The 18160-nt window shown below is 36.8% G+C and overlaps 1 protein-coding gene across 5 annotated transcripts in view; it reads left to right on the forward strand.

Moving 5' to 3' along the window:
- The window catches only part of SPOP (speckle type BTB/POZ protein), a 61391-nt gene that overhangs the window by 19651 nt on the left and 23580 nt on the right, over positions 1-18160 (forward strand). For 3 of the 5 annotated variants that reach the window (XM_044744574.2, XM_070483052.1, XM_070483053.1), the window contains exons 2-3: positions 12016-12072; positions 12214-12247. The exons of 1 other annotated variant lie outside the window; for it this stretch is intronic. The gene's annotated coding sequence lies outside the window, so the exon portion shown is untranslated. The remainder of the gene's footprint in view (positions 1-12015; positions 12073-12213; positions 12248-18160) is intronic. One more of the 5 variants, XM_044744575.2, reaches the window with a different exon arrangement.

The raw sequence follows: 18160 nt of genomic DNA on the forward strand, positions 1-18160 counted from the left end.
GTGTTGGGAATAATCTCATAGTGGTTGTTCCCAAATTGTGTTTTCCTACTTTTCTTATAAAATTAGAGGGAGCTTCTGCTGAAGACAAACATAACATTAGATGTATTGCATTTCCCTGATTCTAAAATAAAAAAATTTTTTTTCACATTTCATTGTAAGACTAAGGTATGGTTTTTTCTTTTTCCCCCCAAAATGTGATAGCATACTGTTACTGATGTAATGAATACTTATAATAAGAAATTATGACAGTAAAATGAGAACTTTTGTATGTATTTATTTTGTTTTAGAAACTCGTGTGCTCCTCCCTACACACACGTGTGCGCACACACACTCCTAGAGTTGCCTGATATTTACGTGGTCCTTTGCAAGTACTTCCTATTAAACCATGATAATTTTCCAAGTGGATGATGTGATTAACTTAATGAACAGCCGCTTATTGAGTATCGGCTACATGCTAGACATTATACCAATTATTTAATAAAAAACACTTTTAAAATACACCAAGTGTTACCTTTTATGTGCTTTATTAACAATTTTATACCTCTGGAATCACGTACCATCCCATTTAATTTGGGGATAAGCAGCTCAATTAATAGGGATTCTTTGCCAGTGGTAAAGCTAAGGAACTAGATTGACTCTCACTGTGCTGATAACCATCTCTGGGTGAAAGTGGCAAAATTATATGTGAAGGAATTTAGCCATATGTGTTATTAAATGCACATTGTGATCTAAGACAAAACTGGGTCTCCTTGGAATTCATAGAATCTGCCATACAAGTAGCTCACCTACTCTCCTTGTGTGTGGTCCCCCCTACGCAATTTATTTTCTGTCACTATCTTACAAACACCTCAAGGAAACAGCAACGCTTAAATCTTGTAAACAAACAGGTACCACACATCGTGTCTGCTGTATTTTTGGCAGGAGTTTGTCCACTTAATTCATAAAAGACATTTCTGGCCTTTTTTTTTTGGTATGAGTCTCACTGGCTCTCATGCTTAAAAATTTGTTTATGTCTCTCTGTCTCTGGCCATCCTGGATGAATAGTGTATCAGGAGAGTGGATGCTCAAAGGTGCGGAGAATCAGGCAGTCACGCAGGGAGTATATATTGATACAACATTTTTTAGGGCAGTTGACAATATCTGTCACAACAATGCACAGGCTCTTGGGCTTGCTTGCACTTATCTTCAGATAGACCTATTTGCTACAATTTTTGCAGTAGCAAAAACTTGGAAACCACACATCAGGGTACAGTGGAGTTCTTTGCACCTTTGGAATGAATGAGTTATATGTGTGCTTCTGGGGAATAGGAGAGTGTGTGTGTGTGTGTCTCTGTCTGTATGCTTGTATGTACATGCCCTTTTTTGGCTTTGTGAGTTTTTTTGTCTGTTTCTGAGGATACCGAAGAAAACAGTGATTGGCTTTAGCCTTTAGAAGATGGATTTGCGTGTCTGGAAGGAAACTTGTACTTTCTTTTGTATTATAGCTTTCTATAACTTTTGAATTATTTATGATGTCTATGTATTACTTTTAGTTTTCAAAAAGCATACGTGAAGAGAGGCAGAAATAATTTTAACAATATTTCCAAAGGGGCATAGAACTTTACCTTTGGAAGGGACCTTAGAGATTCTTGGACAGTCACTCCCAACTTAAAGATGAGAAAACTCAGATTTAGGAAAGTATCTACAAAGCCTGCAGTAGGATTCAGGTCCCAAGGACAGCAAAGGCTTATGAATATACTGACTCATTCTATTCTTATTCTAACAGTTTGTTTAACTGATGTCCGTTTCTCATTGTGAAGGATTGATTTTGGAAGACCCAATAAAATGTTGACCTTTGTAAGACAGTTCTTAGAGTAACTATCTCTGGCAATAAGGATAAAGTGCTAGTGGTAACTCTTATCCGCATTTTGTAACTTTGGAGACCCAGTCCTTTAAAAGTGAATTTACTTATGAGTTCTGCAAGTATTTAATATTTGAAGTAAGTTTGTGTCTAGAGTCCAAAGCTTCTCTTTTGGATTTGAATACCTAGCTGACTAGTCTAGATTTTAAAATTGCTTTTAATGAGTTTTTGTTCCATCTAGAGTTTTGTTCCATCTAGTTTTTATTCTATCCAGTGAATAGATGGAGAAGTAATTTTTGTGACTTCTAAGTGGCTTACTATTTAAAGGCAAAGTGTACTGTAAAAGATGGTAGAAAAATTGTTTAATGGAATAAAATTTATATTTTGAGGAAGAGTTCCCAGTTCTCGAAAATGTGAGCATTTCTTCTTTTAACTATATGTTGAGTGTTTTCCTGACTCCTCGAGGCCAGAAACGTTTTCTTTTTATTCAAACCAAGCAAGGAAATTGGTATTGGTGAGGCTGCTGGTTCAGCATGGGACTGGACATCCAAACTGCATTCAATGAATATTTTTTATAGTTGATTCACTTTAGGGCTCAAGCAATAGAAACACATTTATCAATGTTAAGATTTTGTTGGACTTAGGATAAAAATCTGTCTTTGCTTGTAACTCTGCTGCTTGTATAGGTGGGGAAAACTTACTCTCCCAAAATGTAAATAATCCATAGGCAACTCTCAAAATGGGCACTCCAGTAAGTTTGATTAAGCTGATCAGATGAATCTTTGCTTCATGGGAAGGGGTTTTCAGGAAATAGGGTAAAGGAGCCTTTTCACATCTTGAGGATCAGAGTCAAATCATGTCTGTCCAGTTTTAATCAGTAAAGGTTTGGTTGAATTGAAAGGGAGAAAAGGTTATAGAGGGCCAAGAACAAATAGAGTTGCAAATTTATCTTTGTAACCCTACCTCCTTAGGGAGGAATCCAGTTTGTATAGCCACTTTAATTCTGTTGTGAATGTAGACTGAGCAGTGGAATTGGGTTGTCTGACAGTTGACTTAATTTGAACAGTTGCATTAGGTAAGACTGGACAGCTAGGTTGGGGGATGTCAATGTTGCATGTGTTTTCTGGTTTGTTTCCAGTATGCTTTCTGATAATGAAGAGAATTTGGTTGGTCCATTTGGATTCTACATAAGGGGTAACTATAGTGCTTCACCAAGGTCTTTTTTGCTTGAAATCACAATTGAACAGTTAATTACAGTTTGATTGTTTTTCACCAATACATTATCTTTCATTTACCCACATTGAAATTCTTGAGCCCAACACCAGCTTTTTCCAACATAACTATGGGGAGATAGTATAATAGCCTGGGCTCTGGTCTCAGCTCTGCTCCTAGTGTCCTGTGTGTAATGTATCACATTAGGCAAGCCACTAAGCTGCTTTAGGGTTCAGTTTCCTGATCTGTAAAACAAAATCATTTGAGTGGATGTTCATTAAGTCCTTTATATCTCCAGAATTATTTTACTAATTCCTTTATTCACCAGACGTTTATGAAGCAGCTTCTGTGTGCCAGGCACAATACAGGCTGCTCTGAGTGCAAGCCCCTTGCCCTCGAAGAATATTCAGGCAAGTAAAAGAACTTTCTTTACTTTTTTTTTTCTTCTTCTTCTTCCCCACAAAGCCCCCCAGTACATAGTTGTATATTCCAGTTGTAGGTCCTTCTAGTTGTGCCATGTGGGACGCTGCCGCAGGGTGGCACAACGAGCAGTGCCATGTCTGCACTCAGGATCCGAACCAGTGAAACCCTGGACCGTTGAGTGGAGCGTGCAAACCCAACCACCCAGCCACGGGGCCGGCCCCAGAACTTTCTTCACTTTATCCAGATCTTTTACTCTCGAAGAATTAAGCAGTGTTAGCAAGTTTTCTCACTTTTACTGTCACTCTATAAGGCATTTGTTAAAATTGTTGGTATTATTTATATCTCTGTCTCTCAAAATGCTGTTATTTCTACCTTTTATTTTTCTATTTGTAAGCCAATTTACCATTTTGGAAAACAGATCCCAGATCCCCAGTCCCTGTTATGAAAAACTAGTGATTTCTTTAAAACAAAAAATATAGAGTCTAGAGCTTGCTATTATAATTTTTAAAAAGACAAGCCTAAATCGATATAATAGGAACATTTTCAAAGGTTAATGATGGCTTTGTTTAAACATTTTACACCCAAAAGAAAAAAGAACATTTAATAAAGTTTCTTTTGGATGCTGAAAAGAAAAAGACCAGGGGGCTGCTTCTGACTGCGAACTGGGCGTTATCTTAGCAGAGCCCCCTCTGTCTGGGTTCTGGTTTTAGCTTTACAGGACCAGAATGGCAGTATTGTAGGTGCACTCAGAAGATGATCAGGCTATAGACCACAGACAGTGTAAGGGATTAATTCACATAAATCAAATTTATAGAAGGTAGGGGTGGGCCTGCTACTTTTGACTGTGGTCAGAGAAGGCCTTTTATTAAAGAGGTGACTTTTGAGCTAAACCCAAATAACGAGCAAGCGAGTAATGTGAATATCTAGAAGGGTCTTCCAGGCTGAGGGACAACAATGCAAAGGCCCTGTGGTGGAAACAGACTTGGCTTATCTGTAAAAAGAAGGCCAGTGTGTTTGCAGAGAAATTAGTAATGCAGGAGAGGGGTAGGTGATGAATTTGATATAATGGGCCAGCTCTTATGGAACCCTATAGGGTCAGATAAAGAGATTGAATTGTATTCCAAGTGTGGTTAAATGGAAGAGTGACATGTTCTCATTTACTTTTTTCAAGTTTATTGTGGCTACTATGTGGAGAATAGATTGTGCTTCAGAGGAAGCTAGGAGAGCAGTAAGAATCCAGTTAACTCTGGTTCAGGTGAGAGAAAGCTGCACAGAAATGGATAAAATTAGACAGAACTGGGTAAATGTGGGATACATTAGGAAGCAGGACAGCTGACAGGACTTGCTGATAGATGGGATAGGAAAAGATAGGGGTTTGGGCTTGAGCAACTGGGTAGAAGATGGTCATGTTAGACATCTCGAATATAATTAAGGAATGATAGAAATTGTGCTTTTTAGTTCTGTAATCTTGTGGCAAAGGAGAGAGAGAGATCTCCAGAGGAAAAGACACTGGTTTCTCAGAAACTCAGACTAGAAAATTACTCTGGCGTGTTAGAACCGTAGACATTTTATTTTTTAAAAATTAATGATGATTAGGTACTAAAGCATAGAAAGTCATTCTAAAAGTATTAGGACATACGATTTGTTCCCTGGGGGCAGTTGTGAAAGTAGGCATGAGCCTATCAGTAATTTTCCCAGGTCCCCATTAGTAATTGTGCTCAGAATTCGTAAGAACAAAAGAGCATACTTTTCAAAAGAGTTACCACTTGAAAATGAAATTGGAGTTGAAAGCTGGGATATAGCAATGTGTCTTCTATCAGATATTTTTCCAGTTTTTACAAGTTCAGTGAAAGACCATGCCTGGTCTAAGAATCACCTAGTCACAGGAATTATAAAGTATAGGATTAGAAGTTGAAAGACTTGAGCTCTGAACTCAAACCTGCTGATAGCCATGTGACCAAGACAGACTGTAACCTCTGAGCTTTTGTTTCCTTATTTGTAAAATACTTGCCCTGCATGCTTCACAGAGCTGTTAAAAATTTCAAATAAGATCATGAATGTCAAAGTACTTTGAAGACTGTGGAGCACTGAATACCACTTGTGAGGGAATATGGCTTAAAGTACTGAACACAAAAGATCTTTGGAAGACCGTTTAAAGAAGACCAGGAGGATGGGGGTGGAAGTGCACGGGTTGTCCCTCTACTGTGACTCTTGATGCTCTGGTTTCCGCTAGGCTATGGTACTCAACTGTACAGACCTGTTGTAAGTTGCCTTATGATCCTTAGCCAGAGTGACTTGTGAAACAGAGGACTCCAGATCAATTTAAATGCTATAGAGATGATAAAATGTACAAGCAAGTTTGATTTTGCCGTCTTATTTGGTAGTTAGAACTTTATTCCTAGCGGTAATGCCAAAATGAAAGGCAGCAAAATTTTTTTAGTTTGTAGTATTTTTTAGCTTTAGTTTTTTTCCCTTATTTGACCTTTGGGCTGTGGAGTGGGAATTTGTTCAGTTTACTTGGGAGTATCTTTTCCTTAAGAAGTGAAAAATATAAACATGCTCGAGGCTTGCTAGCAGTTGAAAGCAACTGTTGGTCAGCAGGAGAGTGGAAGGGAAAAAACCAGGCTGGGGATGGAAAAAGTAAAGAGGGAAGAAAAACATATTTGAAAGAGGAGGAAAAGCTTAAATCATTTCAAAAAGTCTCTTTTTAAAAAAAATCTGTCTTTGAGTACAGGTACTAAAATTTGAGGCGTTTAAAGAAGGGGGAGATGGTCCTTCAAGGGGAATGAGTAAAATGAGGGCAAGGTGGAGGACAAGTCTTCAGGTCAGAAGGTAGAATCGTGGACAGGAAAGAGAAGGTGTTCTGTGGAAACATGGTTCCTTAAGAGGATTCAGTCTCTCTGAAGACATGCTGGCTTACTATGAGTATTATTTTTTATTTAAAATGTGCTTTCTTACTGAAGTATATGAAGTCAGTCTCTCTGGTCCCTCTGCTTAAGTAACCCCAGTAACTCCCATCAACTGGGGAAAATATTTTACCGAGAAGAGCTAGATTTTTAATTATTGAGAAGATCTGTACTGAAGTCGTTGGCTTTTTTAGTTTGATTCAGACTACATTATTGTCTATTTAAAATATTGCTCTGACGTTGATTTTCTTTAAAGCTTTTCTAATTTAGTTTTCCTTCTGAATTCATTGTTTTTGAAAAGTTAAAAAAAATAAAGTCAAACAAGAAGTAGAGAGACTGTGACAGACACCTTCAGCTGAAGTCCTCTTTATGCACTTTCTCAGTGCCTTTCCCTCCCTCCCTCCCCTGGGACGACCTAGTCCCTGAATTTAGTGTGCATCCTTCCAGTGCAGAGAGAGAGAGTGTGCATATGAATATCTAAACAGATTCCATGGCAGTCATCGTTTTCAGTTCTTCCTCTTTTTCAACATCTGTTCATCTGGGTACATATAGATCTAGGTCCCACATTTTAGCTGTTTCATTTCTATTTCATGGTCTGAGTATTTCAATTTTCCAAACCGCTTTGACAGATACTTAAATTGTTTCTGTTTTTTACCATTACAGACAAAACTCCAGTGAACAACAACCTCCTACATACCTTTTATGGTTTTCTTCTCCTCCTTCCTCCTTTTTTTGTTTTGTTGTTGTTGTTGTTTTTGTTGTTTTGGTGGTTTGATTCTCCCACTTGGTCCACCAGTTTGGTATTCACAATCATTGTTTGAGGGAGAGTGGAGGATGAGGAGCATCTTCCGTTACTTGGAATGCCAGTCTTCTTTTACTAGGGCCAGAGGCTCTGAAATTTTCTTTTCCTATGGATTCTTTTTGGAGTCTGATAAATTTCTCAGCCTTTGCATTTTAATATTGTGTATTTTTATTGTGTCATATTTAATAGCTGTTTTTCATAAATGTTAGTAATTATTCACCTTTTCTCCTTCTCCCTTCTTTTTTTTTTCTGCTTTATTTCCCCAACCCCAACCCCCCCCCCCCCAATGCACAGTTGTATATCTTAGTTGCAGGTCCTTCTAGTTGTGGGATCCTTCTCCCTTCTAAGTTTTTTTTTTTTAACCTACTTTTTAACTCCTAGAATACTTCTCACCTAGTAGATGTTGGACTATTTAGTGATCTCCAATACAGTTTATGCAGTTCGGGTGTTACCTTGTAAGTTCAGCATGACCCAAACATAGCTGGTATTTATGAAAGAGTGTCTTGGAGCATTCTTAGCCAAATTAAACATTTTAAAAATGTCAGCCTTCAGATTAGATTAAAATTATTTAGATTTAGATTAGAATTATTACAGATAAGCTTTGTTCAGGGACCATATATTTCAATGACCAGTGGTTCTCATTTATAATTTTTTTTCGTGGAGTTTTTAATCTCCTATGCTTTATTCCTTATTGTGGGGTTGAATATATTTTAAATTTTTATGTTCCATGTTTTCTCCTCCTTTAAATGTGCATCTTATTCAGAGCTTTGAGCACTTGGAATGCTGAAGTGTTACAAATGAAAACTGTTACTCTTCTCTAATGGTACACTGCCTGCTGCGTGTGTTTGAGTAGTACTTCCTTTCTTAACTAGTTTGGGCAGCCGCCTCATCTATGAATATGTATTCACTTCATGAATATATCAACTATCTTTAAAAATTTGAGAAGGATTTATTTGCTGAGTGTTTTTTAAAAACAATTGATAAGACCTTAAGATGGAAATCTTGGTAATAAATATAACTGTGGAATATCAGATGCCTGGGCATTTGCTCTCCGATTTATCATGTCTTGGGATATGGTTCAGGTCACAAGTATTATGGTTGGACAGTAACCTGTGGACTTAGGCTTGCTCTGACTTTAACTTGGGTGGAGTGTAAGCTCTCTGTGTGCTCAGGAGTATTGGTCATGTCACCCAGGAGGCAGTTTTGTGTAGTGATTTATCTTCCTTATGCTGTTGTAATCACTAAGTTTGAGTGGAATTTGTTCCCTGCGCTTTGTCACTTCAATCTCACATTTTATGCTGCAAAGAAATGTTCCTATTTTAAGTCTTTCTTTAGAATAAAATTATGTTCTTATATGGAACACTAACACCACGGAGTTTTGTTTTCCCTTCCATTCTGAAAACTCTGCTATAAAATTTTTAGTTCCTAAGTAAAAAGCAATTTTTTTTCCAACTGTAGTCACCTTGGGTTATTTCATCTGATACATAACAGAAGCCTTTGTTGTTTCTGTGGGAGTCAAAATATAAAGAATTTTCTTCGTGAAATTGTATTTTGTTTGTGTAATTCTTTCTTTACGTTTTGTTTTCTTTTTACTACAAAAGTAAAACATGCTCATTTTTTTAAAAACGAAAAGTATAGCTAAAGGAGGCAATCACTCAGTCTTCGTGGTGGCTATCAGGTAGTTCCCATAGTGGGTATGCCAGTACACACCCGCACCCCCAGTACAGGAGAGGCCTTGTCTCCCTGGGCTCTCCCAGCATTGTTATCATGAAAATGGGCACCACACATTTGTTAGGGGAAAATACAATTTAGTTTGTATCAACTTTATGTACATCTTACCTGTAACTCATTAATGTTAACAAGAGCATAAACCTGAAACATGTTAGCGAAACAAACTTTGTTAATGAATTTGACATACAGAGAGGGGAAACATTCTGTTTGTTGAATGTATAGAGTTACTGTCTAATCTTCGCAAAAGAGAAGGAGATTCATTCAATCATTTATTAAAGAAGTATTTTTTTCTCGCTTTCCATGTGCTAGACACTGTCTGGGTGCAGCAATAAAACAGACAAGGATCTGCCTTCTTAATTCCAGATGCACTATGGTAGAAAGACTTTATATGCTATAGAAAAAAATTAAGGAATGAAGAAGGAATAGGATTGTGGCTGTGAGGGGAGGTTTGCATTTTGAAGGGTATCGGGGAAGGCGTCACAGAGATGGTGACTGTTAGAGAAAGACGCAGCGGTGGGGAGGAGTGTGCCAGGAGAAGATCTAGGGGGAGAGGTATCCAGGAAGAGAAAAGGGCGAGCACACGGCCTGAGGCAGGAATGAGCCCATTCTGTCTGAGGAACATAACAGCAAAGAAGGGCAGTGTGGCCAGAGCACTGTGAGCTCAGGAGAATGTATGTGGCCGCAGAGGTGATAAGGTCCAGACTGTGCAGGGCCTTTCTGGCCATTGTAAGGACTTTGGCTTTTACTGGGAGTGAGACGGGAAGTCACTGGAGGTTCTATCAGGGGCCACGATTAAACTAAAAAGGTAAAGCCAAAAAGTACTGGTATTCTGACTTTCCTTTTTCAACAGCTTTTGTTTATTTCTTGCAAATAATTTTGGTATTAACTAATGGCTACTGGTGAGTCATACATAGATTTAAACATTTGTGTCAGTACTGAAAATTTCCCTGAAAAACAGATCTCAGGTATTTGCATTTAAATTCAAAGAAAGGAAGTACAGTAGGAAAGCCTGTCTATAGGTGTCCATTCCTGGGGGGCCCTGCTTCATTACTGAGTTCTCCATCCTGAATTGTCTTGGGGAAAAAAAAATCAGGGGTATATTCTGTGCAAGACATTGTATTCACCCGTAGACATGGGAGGATACACACACACACACACACACACACACACACACACACACAGCTACTCTACTGGATTATTTTAATTTGTTTTGAACCTTTTTATTATGAAACATAGAAAAATACACAAAACGTAACTGTATAGTTTAAAGATTAATTATAAAAAGCAAGTACCTACATAACCACCAATTAGACCTAGAAATATACCACTGCCAGCACCCAGAAGAATCGTGCTCTGTGTCTCTTCTACATCGTAACCCAAACCGTGGCTCAGAGGTATCACTAGTCTGACGTGTTTGATAATCATGTCTTTACTTTTCCTTGTGATTTTTACCACCTAGGATTCATTGCAAACCAATATAGTTTACTTTTGTCTGTTTTTGAACTTTATATAAGTGGAATGATACTATGTGTGGTTTTTTGTGTCTTCTTTCAGAACCTAACACTATGTTTTTAACTTTCATCTATGTTGTTATTGTAGAACTGTAATTTAATTTCGTTGCCATATAGCATCCTGTTATATGAACGTACCACAACTTATATATTCATTCTACTATGGATGCTGTTTTTGGCTGTTATGAACAGTGTTGCTGTGAACATTCTTATTTATGTATGCTGACAGACATGTGCTGGGCCTTCTCTGGTCCATATTTTGGGAGTGGAATTGCTGGATCTTTAGTTTTATTAGATAATAATAAACTTTCTCCAAAGTGGGTATGCTAATTTGTCCTCCTACTAACAGTGTGAGAGTGTCCCTGTTCCTCCTATTTTTTACCAGTGTTTTCAGACTCTTTAAAAATGTTACCAATTCTTTAGGACTAAAAATGTTCATTCTAGCGAATTAACTGAGAAGCCAAAGCCTTAAACTTAAAAAAAAAAATTAGAGTAAAAGATTAAAGGTACTGGTTTCTACTTTAAGAATCACAGATATTCAGAGCATTTTCATTTGTTATAGTTGATATCTTCTGCCAGAGTAGTTACTTATAAAGTTTTAAAGGCATTTATCTGTCTACCCTCAGAGGGTTAGGGACCTTGTCTGTCTTTTTTTACTACCGTGTCTCAAAGAATGTGTTGCCCACTTGGTGTTCAGTAAATATGTGTTAAATGAATTTGACCGGACTCTTATTACTGCTGAATCTTCTGCAAGACTGTCTTGTTTTAGTGTCAGTAGTTTAGGACAGTTTTTGGTGAGGGCTCATTCCATTACTGATAGTAACCAGACTTGGTTTACCAAAATAAGAGCAGCTCATTTGTACCAGTTAAAAATAGTGTTTAAATTTTTCAGGAAAAGATTCTGTTTTTAAAGAATCACCCACGGTGTATGCAGTACTAAAAGAGAAGATAGGGCCAGAATTTTCTGCCCAGGTGAGGCTCCTGGAAGCCTTGCAACCACATTTATCCCTGTTTTTGTTTTGAGTCACTTTGTAGGGTATGGTAGACCATTAGGGCGGTGGTGGTAGTGGTGGTTACCCAAGGTATTTCCCCAGTCTTCAACAAGAACTTCAGTGTGACAGCTGTTTATTGAAACCATAGGATACATGGCTTTGTTTAAATGTATCTTGCTTTGGTGTAACTGACCAACAGAGCACTTGATAATTACAAAGGGGTATTTTACATAAAAACTTAGTAGTTCTTTCAACATTTTGTGAAGTAGCTGGCAAAAGTGATCACTCCCCTCTTTTAAATGTTCACATGAGCAAGCCATTTATTTCATTTTCTTTGTACTAACAAATTAGGCCAATTTATTAGAAAAATTAGCTTGGATTTTTCTGACTAATTTCAAAGTATAATCTTTTTGAGAGATGACTAATAAATAGAGCACTCAGAACTAGTGTTGAGATATAAGAATGGTAATTTTGACTAGTAAATGCTAACAAATGTATCACCTACTTTTGTAAGAGTTCCACTTTTCAGAATAGCCAAAGTAAAGATTTATGAGATTGAGAATCTAGTTGTCTGATTCATCATCTTTATTTCCAACAGTGATTTCCTGTTAGACAAGACAAATTAGAGTCTTCCTACTGACTTTGACTTAACTTGGTGAGTTTTTACATAGTTTTATTTTAAACATAGTTTAAGATCATGAGGCAAAAAGCGGAATGAAATGTGTAGAAAGATTTACTATGACTTTAAAAAATGCACATCTTCACATCTTGAGTGCAATCTACTATTTCATTTCAGTGCAAGTGGCATGTAAAGTTAGAAGTCATATAAGGTAAGCATCTAAGTGTTGTCTTTTTTTTTTTTTTAATAATGAGCCTTACAAACAGTGTTAAACATATTTCATAAGTGGCTTCAAAAGAATATTTATTCTAAATATTCTTTCCTGGCTTAAAGCAGAGCTATTTATTCAGGTCTCCTCTGGTGACTGCTGTGCATAGGATGACTTTACACCAATGGTGGAGGGGAGAAAAGATGTTTGGATTTAAATTTTTAATCAATGGTTGATAATACATGATATGGAGACCTTAGAGTAAGATTATTTTTCTCCCTAGAAAAGATCTTCAGGGAAATTAGAATTACATTTTATACAAGGAGATGCCTTAAAGCAATTCATGGGCTTCATTTTACTCTGGAAAAGGAGTTTGATTCTGAGCCGACTGCCTTTGTGTTATGTACCTTAGAGCTCATCTTTCTATGAGTAACTTAAAAAAATCTTTCTACCATTGCGGCTGGCATCTGAAAATTTTTGCTTTGTGGCATGAGACTCTTGCCTCAAATGCTTATATATGTTTTTACAGAGTTTTATTGGGTAAAATAGGTGTTACTGCATTTTAATCTTTTAAATTCTGACACAAATCATCAGGAGCCAAGAAATTCTGTTAAGACAGACGTTCTGTCTGATTTTCCCCTGTTTTGTCTGTCTGTATGGTCTTACTTTTTCCTTGCGTCATGAATTTTGGAATGAACATTTCAAACTGAGAACTTTCTGCCAGTCCTTTGTTCCATTTAGTTTCATTAGAACCTTAACATTAACATAGAAATTGGCTTATTTTTAATAACTTCAGGAGGAGAGAGAATTTATTTTTTGCAGATGGTTTCTAGGTGAGGAGCACGGGTCCATGTAAATAGTCGTCAGGTTACTTCAGTTAAGACCATAGTTAAAGGAGGCGATTAAAGCGTACATTTACTTCCATCTCCCATTCGTAGTTGGAGGGAGGTCTAGGTGTCTCTCATAAAGAAAAGTGTCTTGAGAGAATACTCATTTCTGTACTGCTAGATAGTAGTAGTTAGTGCTGAAGAGAATTGGTTGCCCTTGTGTTATTACCAAATCCTCTGGAGCAGGTGGGCCTTTTCAGCTTCTAAGTTAATGAATTTATTTCAATTGCATACCCTAAGACTAATTTAGAATTTGTTCTTTGGTATGCATTCCTTGGGCCCGTTCTGGAGCCGAATTGTGTTAGCAAGAAATCTTTTTAAATGGCTTGACTAAAGTATAGATGGCTAAAGAGAATTGCATGTTGAATTTGGCTTCTATAAAGACCAGAGGACCCTGCAGGGTTATGCAACCTCTGCCTATTTGTTCCATGAAATGACTCTTCTGTTTTTGAATTCCTTGCAGATTGGACACGCTTAAGTTGCATTAGGACCAAGCCTTTCCTCTGTTTACTATGTGGATTTTATAAGGTTCATCATAGTTGCAGTTGAAGGGAGAGGGTGAAAAACTGTAACCTCTCAAATTTTCAAACTGCTTTGGGAATATAATTATGTAATAAATAGAATCTTCTTAGCCATAAGATTTTTGTCCTCTTCTTCCTTCTCCTCCTCTTTAAAATTCTGTCCCAGCTCTTGATTAAGAATAAATCTTCTCAACCTAGAGGAGAAATCTTTGATAACACGTGGGATGTGTTAAAATCTTCATCTTTCTTAAGTTTGCTCTTTGTGGCCCTGGAGATTTTTGCCCAAGCCAGTCAGTGGAATCAACACCTTATTATAGTTTGTGGTGAGAGAGCAGTTGTTGTTTGTTTGGTTCTGCCTGTCTAACTTCATTTCTAAAGGGGCTTTCCTTTGGAACTGAGATCCTCTTTGAAGTGAAATAGCCCCTTTATAATCAGGTTTGTGTGCTGATTTGGATTCATGTTGTTCCATCTCCAACCTCTCCCAAAGGATGATTTTGAAAGTGATATATGGAAAAGTCTAATCTGATGAACCGTGTCTACCTTTTCTTAAAAAGCAGTTGGAGGAGTTGTTTTTTCCCCCTGCAGGGGTTCAGTAATTAACAACAGCAGCACATCACCTGATGGCATTAGTACAGACCTTGTGAAACCTGTGGTTGTTGCAGCCGTGGTTTATTCCGCTGGATCCTCCATCCAAGTGAAGAATTTTTTTCCTCCAATGTTGTTATGTAGATTTATTTAGCTCAATAGTCATTTGGCCCTAAATTAAAAAGAAAACAAAAACTCAGAAGTCTTTTTAGGGTCTAAGGAGATGCAGTCTTACAAGGCTATTAAGTGGCATCTGCCCCTTTCCAGGACGGACCTCTGCATTTAGAGCAGAACATGCATTGCATTCTCCCTGGACATATTTTTGGGGTAGGGAATTATGCTAACATGTCTGTTTCAACAGCTCTTACATAATGGATAGTTTTTAGGGGAGGGAGTGATTCCGTGGCCCTTAAATTGGCAATAAATTTTTCTGCTCTTTGATTTTTTTCTTAACTGGAAAAGTTGCTTCCAAGGTGAGAATTATTCCATATTTTAACCTTTGAGCTGGCTGCTAAGGTCTCCTTGGGGACAAGGACACTTTGTAGTTATTTATAACCTGTAGAGAAGGGCAGTAAGGCTGTAAACAGCTGGCACACATTGAGGTTTGGCAGTCAGTGGGAGTGTTCTGTTGGTTATCCCACGGCTTTCCCTGCCTTGTGATTCTTTCATGTACCTCCTTGTTCATCTTTAGCTTGACTTTGTCTGGATGAGCCTTACTAGCCAGGCTGTTTCTATAAAACTCTCTCTTATAACACTTAGATTGAGGAGAAGAGGGAAAGATAGGCTTTTTATGTATGAAAACGTATCTAATCCTCAGAATTATTTCAGAGTCTATACTTGCCTGAGATATCTGTAGACTGGGAAAATCTTAAAGGTACTGACATTACATATGTAATACTATACTGGTTTCTGAGTTTTCCTTATATACAACTGTTGCAAGAACAATTCAATTCTTAATTAGATAAATATTTGGGTATGGCAGAAAATATGTTCCCCATGTTAGCCTGGTATAGAAAAAACTTAGTTGTATATCTAGACATGTTATAAACATCTCTCTCTCTCTCTCCAAACATATATATATATATAAATATATATACAAGTTTACACATGTATATATTTAATGTTATCTTTTCTCTACATGTCATTTTTAAGGGAATCAAACCCTGTGCAGATAGGAAAATTATGGGTCAAATCTAAGAAAATGCTAAAGATCTGCCTCAATTTTATGTATTGGAATTTTATTGTATAGAATTTAATTTGAAATAACATAGTGGTCTAGCCTGAGTTCCTGACAGCTGCTGTAATGGTACTTTCTATAACCAGGATTGACTTGTTCTGGAAAATGTGCTTATATTACTGTGGTCTTGTGGGTTCAGGAACTTCCATTTAACCTTACAGGCTTCCCTTTTCTCCCAAGTTTTCTTGGAATTTTTTTTAATCAAAGAAGAGTGTAGTGTTGGAAATGTATTGAATGAATTCTTTAAAATTGGAGTGAGATGAACTGATAGTTTTCTTTTTTGTTTAATTTTTTTAAAAAGTATGCCTAGATTCCTATGGCTGTTATTCATTCAGCCACTCTCAAAATTTAACCTTTTAACTAGAGCTCATTAAGGAAAAATATGATCCCAAAAGACAGTGAGTTTAGTTATTCAACAATAGTTTCATTGAACAAATATTTGTTGAGTGCCAGTTATGATACCATTTTAGGCACAGAGGGATGCTCTTCTCGCATTGAGCTTATTAACTTCTAGTGGGGAAGACAATAGATAAGTGAAAAAATAAAAGCAAGATAGTTTCAGACAGTGGTAATAAAGAAGAAAATAAAATAGGGTAATGTGATGAGAGGGGCAGGCTAGACGTGGGCTACTTCAGATCAGGGGGTTGGGAAAGACCTCTCTGAGGATATTACATTTGACAGGCTTCCTAAATCACAAGAAGGAGCCAGCTGTGAAAAGATCTGGGGAAGGAAGGGCTCTCCAGGCTGAGGAAAGAGCCCGATGTGTTTACCAAATAGAGTTAAAGGCCTGAATGACTAAAGCATGGTGCCTGAGAAGGGTAAAGGCTGCTAATTCCTTTCTAAATTTTTAATTTATTATTTGAAAAGGTAATATATTCACATGGTTCACGATTCATAAAGTACAAAAGGGAATACAATGGAAATTCTCCTTCCCACCCAAGTACCCAATTTCCTTCCTTGGAAGTAACTAGTATCCCCAGAGTCTTGTGTAGTTTTACCAGAGATGTTATATATATTAAAACAAAGAAATATTTTTGCCTATTTAAATGGAAAGAGCTTCCCCATTCCTTTTTTTTTTTTTTGCAGATACTATTATTACACTGTGTATCAGAATTTATTTAATCAATTCCTTGTTGATGGATTTTTAGGTTATTTCCATTCTTTCATGATTACAAATAATGCGACAGTGAAAAACCTTTTGTTTGTCATATTAAATATATCGGCAGGGTAAATTTCTAGAAATGGAATTACTGGATCAAAGGGGATATGCATTTCTTATGCATTCTGATATACGTTTCCCTTCATGGAGATTGTAACAATTTATACTCTAACCAGAAATGTTCTCCTTACCCTGGGCAAGTGTTATCAAACATTTTGATCTTTGCCAATTCACTGGGTGAATCCATGTGCAATTTAATTGCATTTCTCTTATTATGAATGAGAGAGAATTGAACATGTTTTCACATAGTTAAGAACCATTGCTTATTTACATTTCTGGAAACCATTGAGTGTTCTTTGCCCATTTTTCTGTTAGGCTTTTGATGACTTCTTGATCTTTAGATTCACCTAATACTAAATCCCTCTGTTAAAGAATTAAACAAAAACAAATACAATGTTATGTGTCAGTTTTATCTCAATAATAAAAAAAGCAGTCATCTTTAACTTGTGAATTTTACAAAGCATGAACCTGATAAGAGACATAAAAAAAAAATCCCAATCTTTCCTTTGCTGATTGAGATCTCTTGATTGCCCTTAGTTTCATTTTAAGAAGTGTCTCTAAATTTAAAAAAATAAAAGTGCATTTAGTATTTTGTCAGACTAGATTGAACTGCAGAAGTTTACCCATAACAAATATCAAAAGTCGTTCATACCTTGCAACAGAAAACGTCAGTATGACCTGTAATAATCTGTCCTTGGGGTAATGAAAAAGAAGTTATTACCTCCTGCGCTGTATATGATTGCAGACGCTGGAACAGAAGAAACACAAATGTCCCTTTGAGGTCACATCAGTTTCTCAAAAAGAGTATACTCAAGTCTTGCTATAGTTGTGTTTTTTTTTTTTTTTTGGTCAACAATCTTTTTGGCTTCTTCTGTTTTTGAAAATGCAGACGTCTCTCAGGTTTAAAATAGTTATGACATTGGGATTTTTTCCTTACTTGGAAACTGTACAAGGCTTTAAACCAAAAGAAAAAAAAGTGAAAAGTCCCTAACCATTTTTTGGCAAGAAGCTATGTTCCCAGCCATCTAGCTTGTTCATGTTTGTGTTATGTTGAACCACATGAAATTGGCGATATTCGACTATTTTTGGCCTACAAAGCAATTTCATGATTCAATCTAATAGCACCACAATCTTATTTCTGTATTTTAAGACTGATAGATATAAGGCTAACTCATGGATATCATGCATGTGATATACCTGTGTTAGCTGATTTTTTTTTTAATTCTCTGGGTGACTGGATTAGGTTGAAAATTGAGGAATGCTTACAGGGAATAAGAGAAAGATAAAAAATAACTGCACAAGCTGTCTATGTAACACTTTTCAGAGAGTGTTCTAGCCCAGCTCTGCATATGTTTCAGGTTAAACTATGGAGACAGTTCCCTCTATTGTACAGGGAATTCATCTTCTATTCTGAAAGAATCCTGATTATGTAAGAGTTTAGTTCGAATTACTGATTTCTGTTTTCAA

The sequence above is a fragment of the Equus asinus genome, chromosome 13 (assembly GCF_041296235.1).
Source record: "Equus asinus isolate D_3611 breed Donkey chromosome 13, EquAss-T2T_v2, whole genome shotgun sequence".
Taxonomy (NCBI): domain Eukaryota; kingdom Metazoa; phylum Chordata; class Mammalia; order Perissodactyla; family Equidae; genus Equus; species Equus asinus.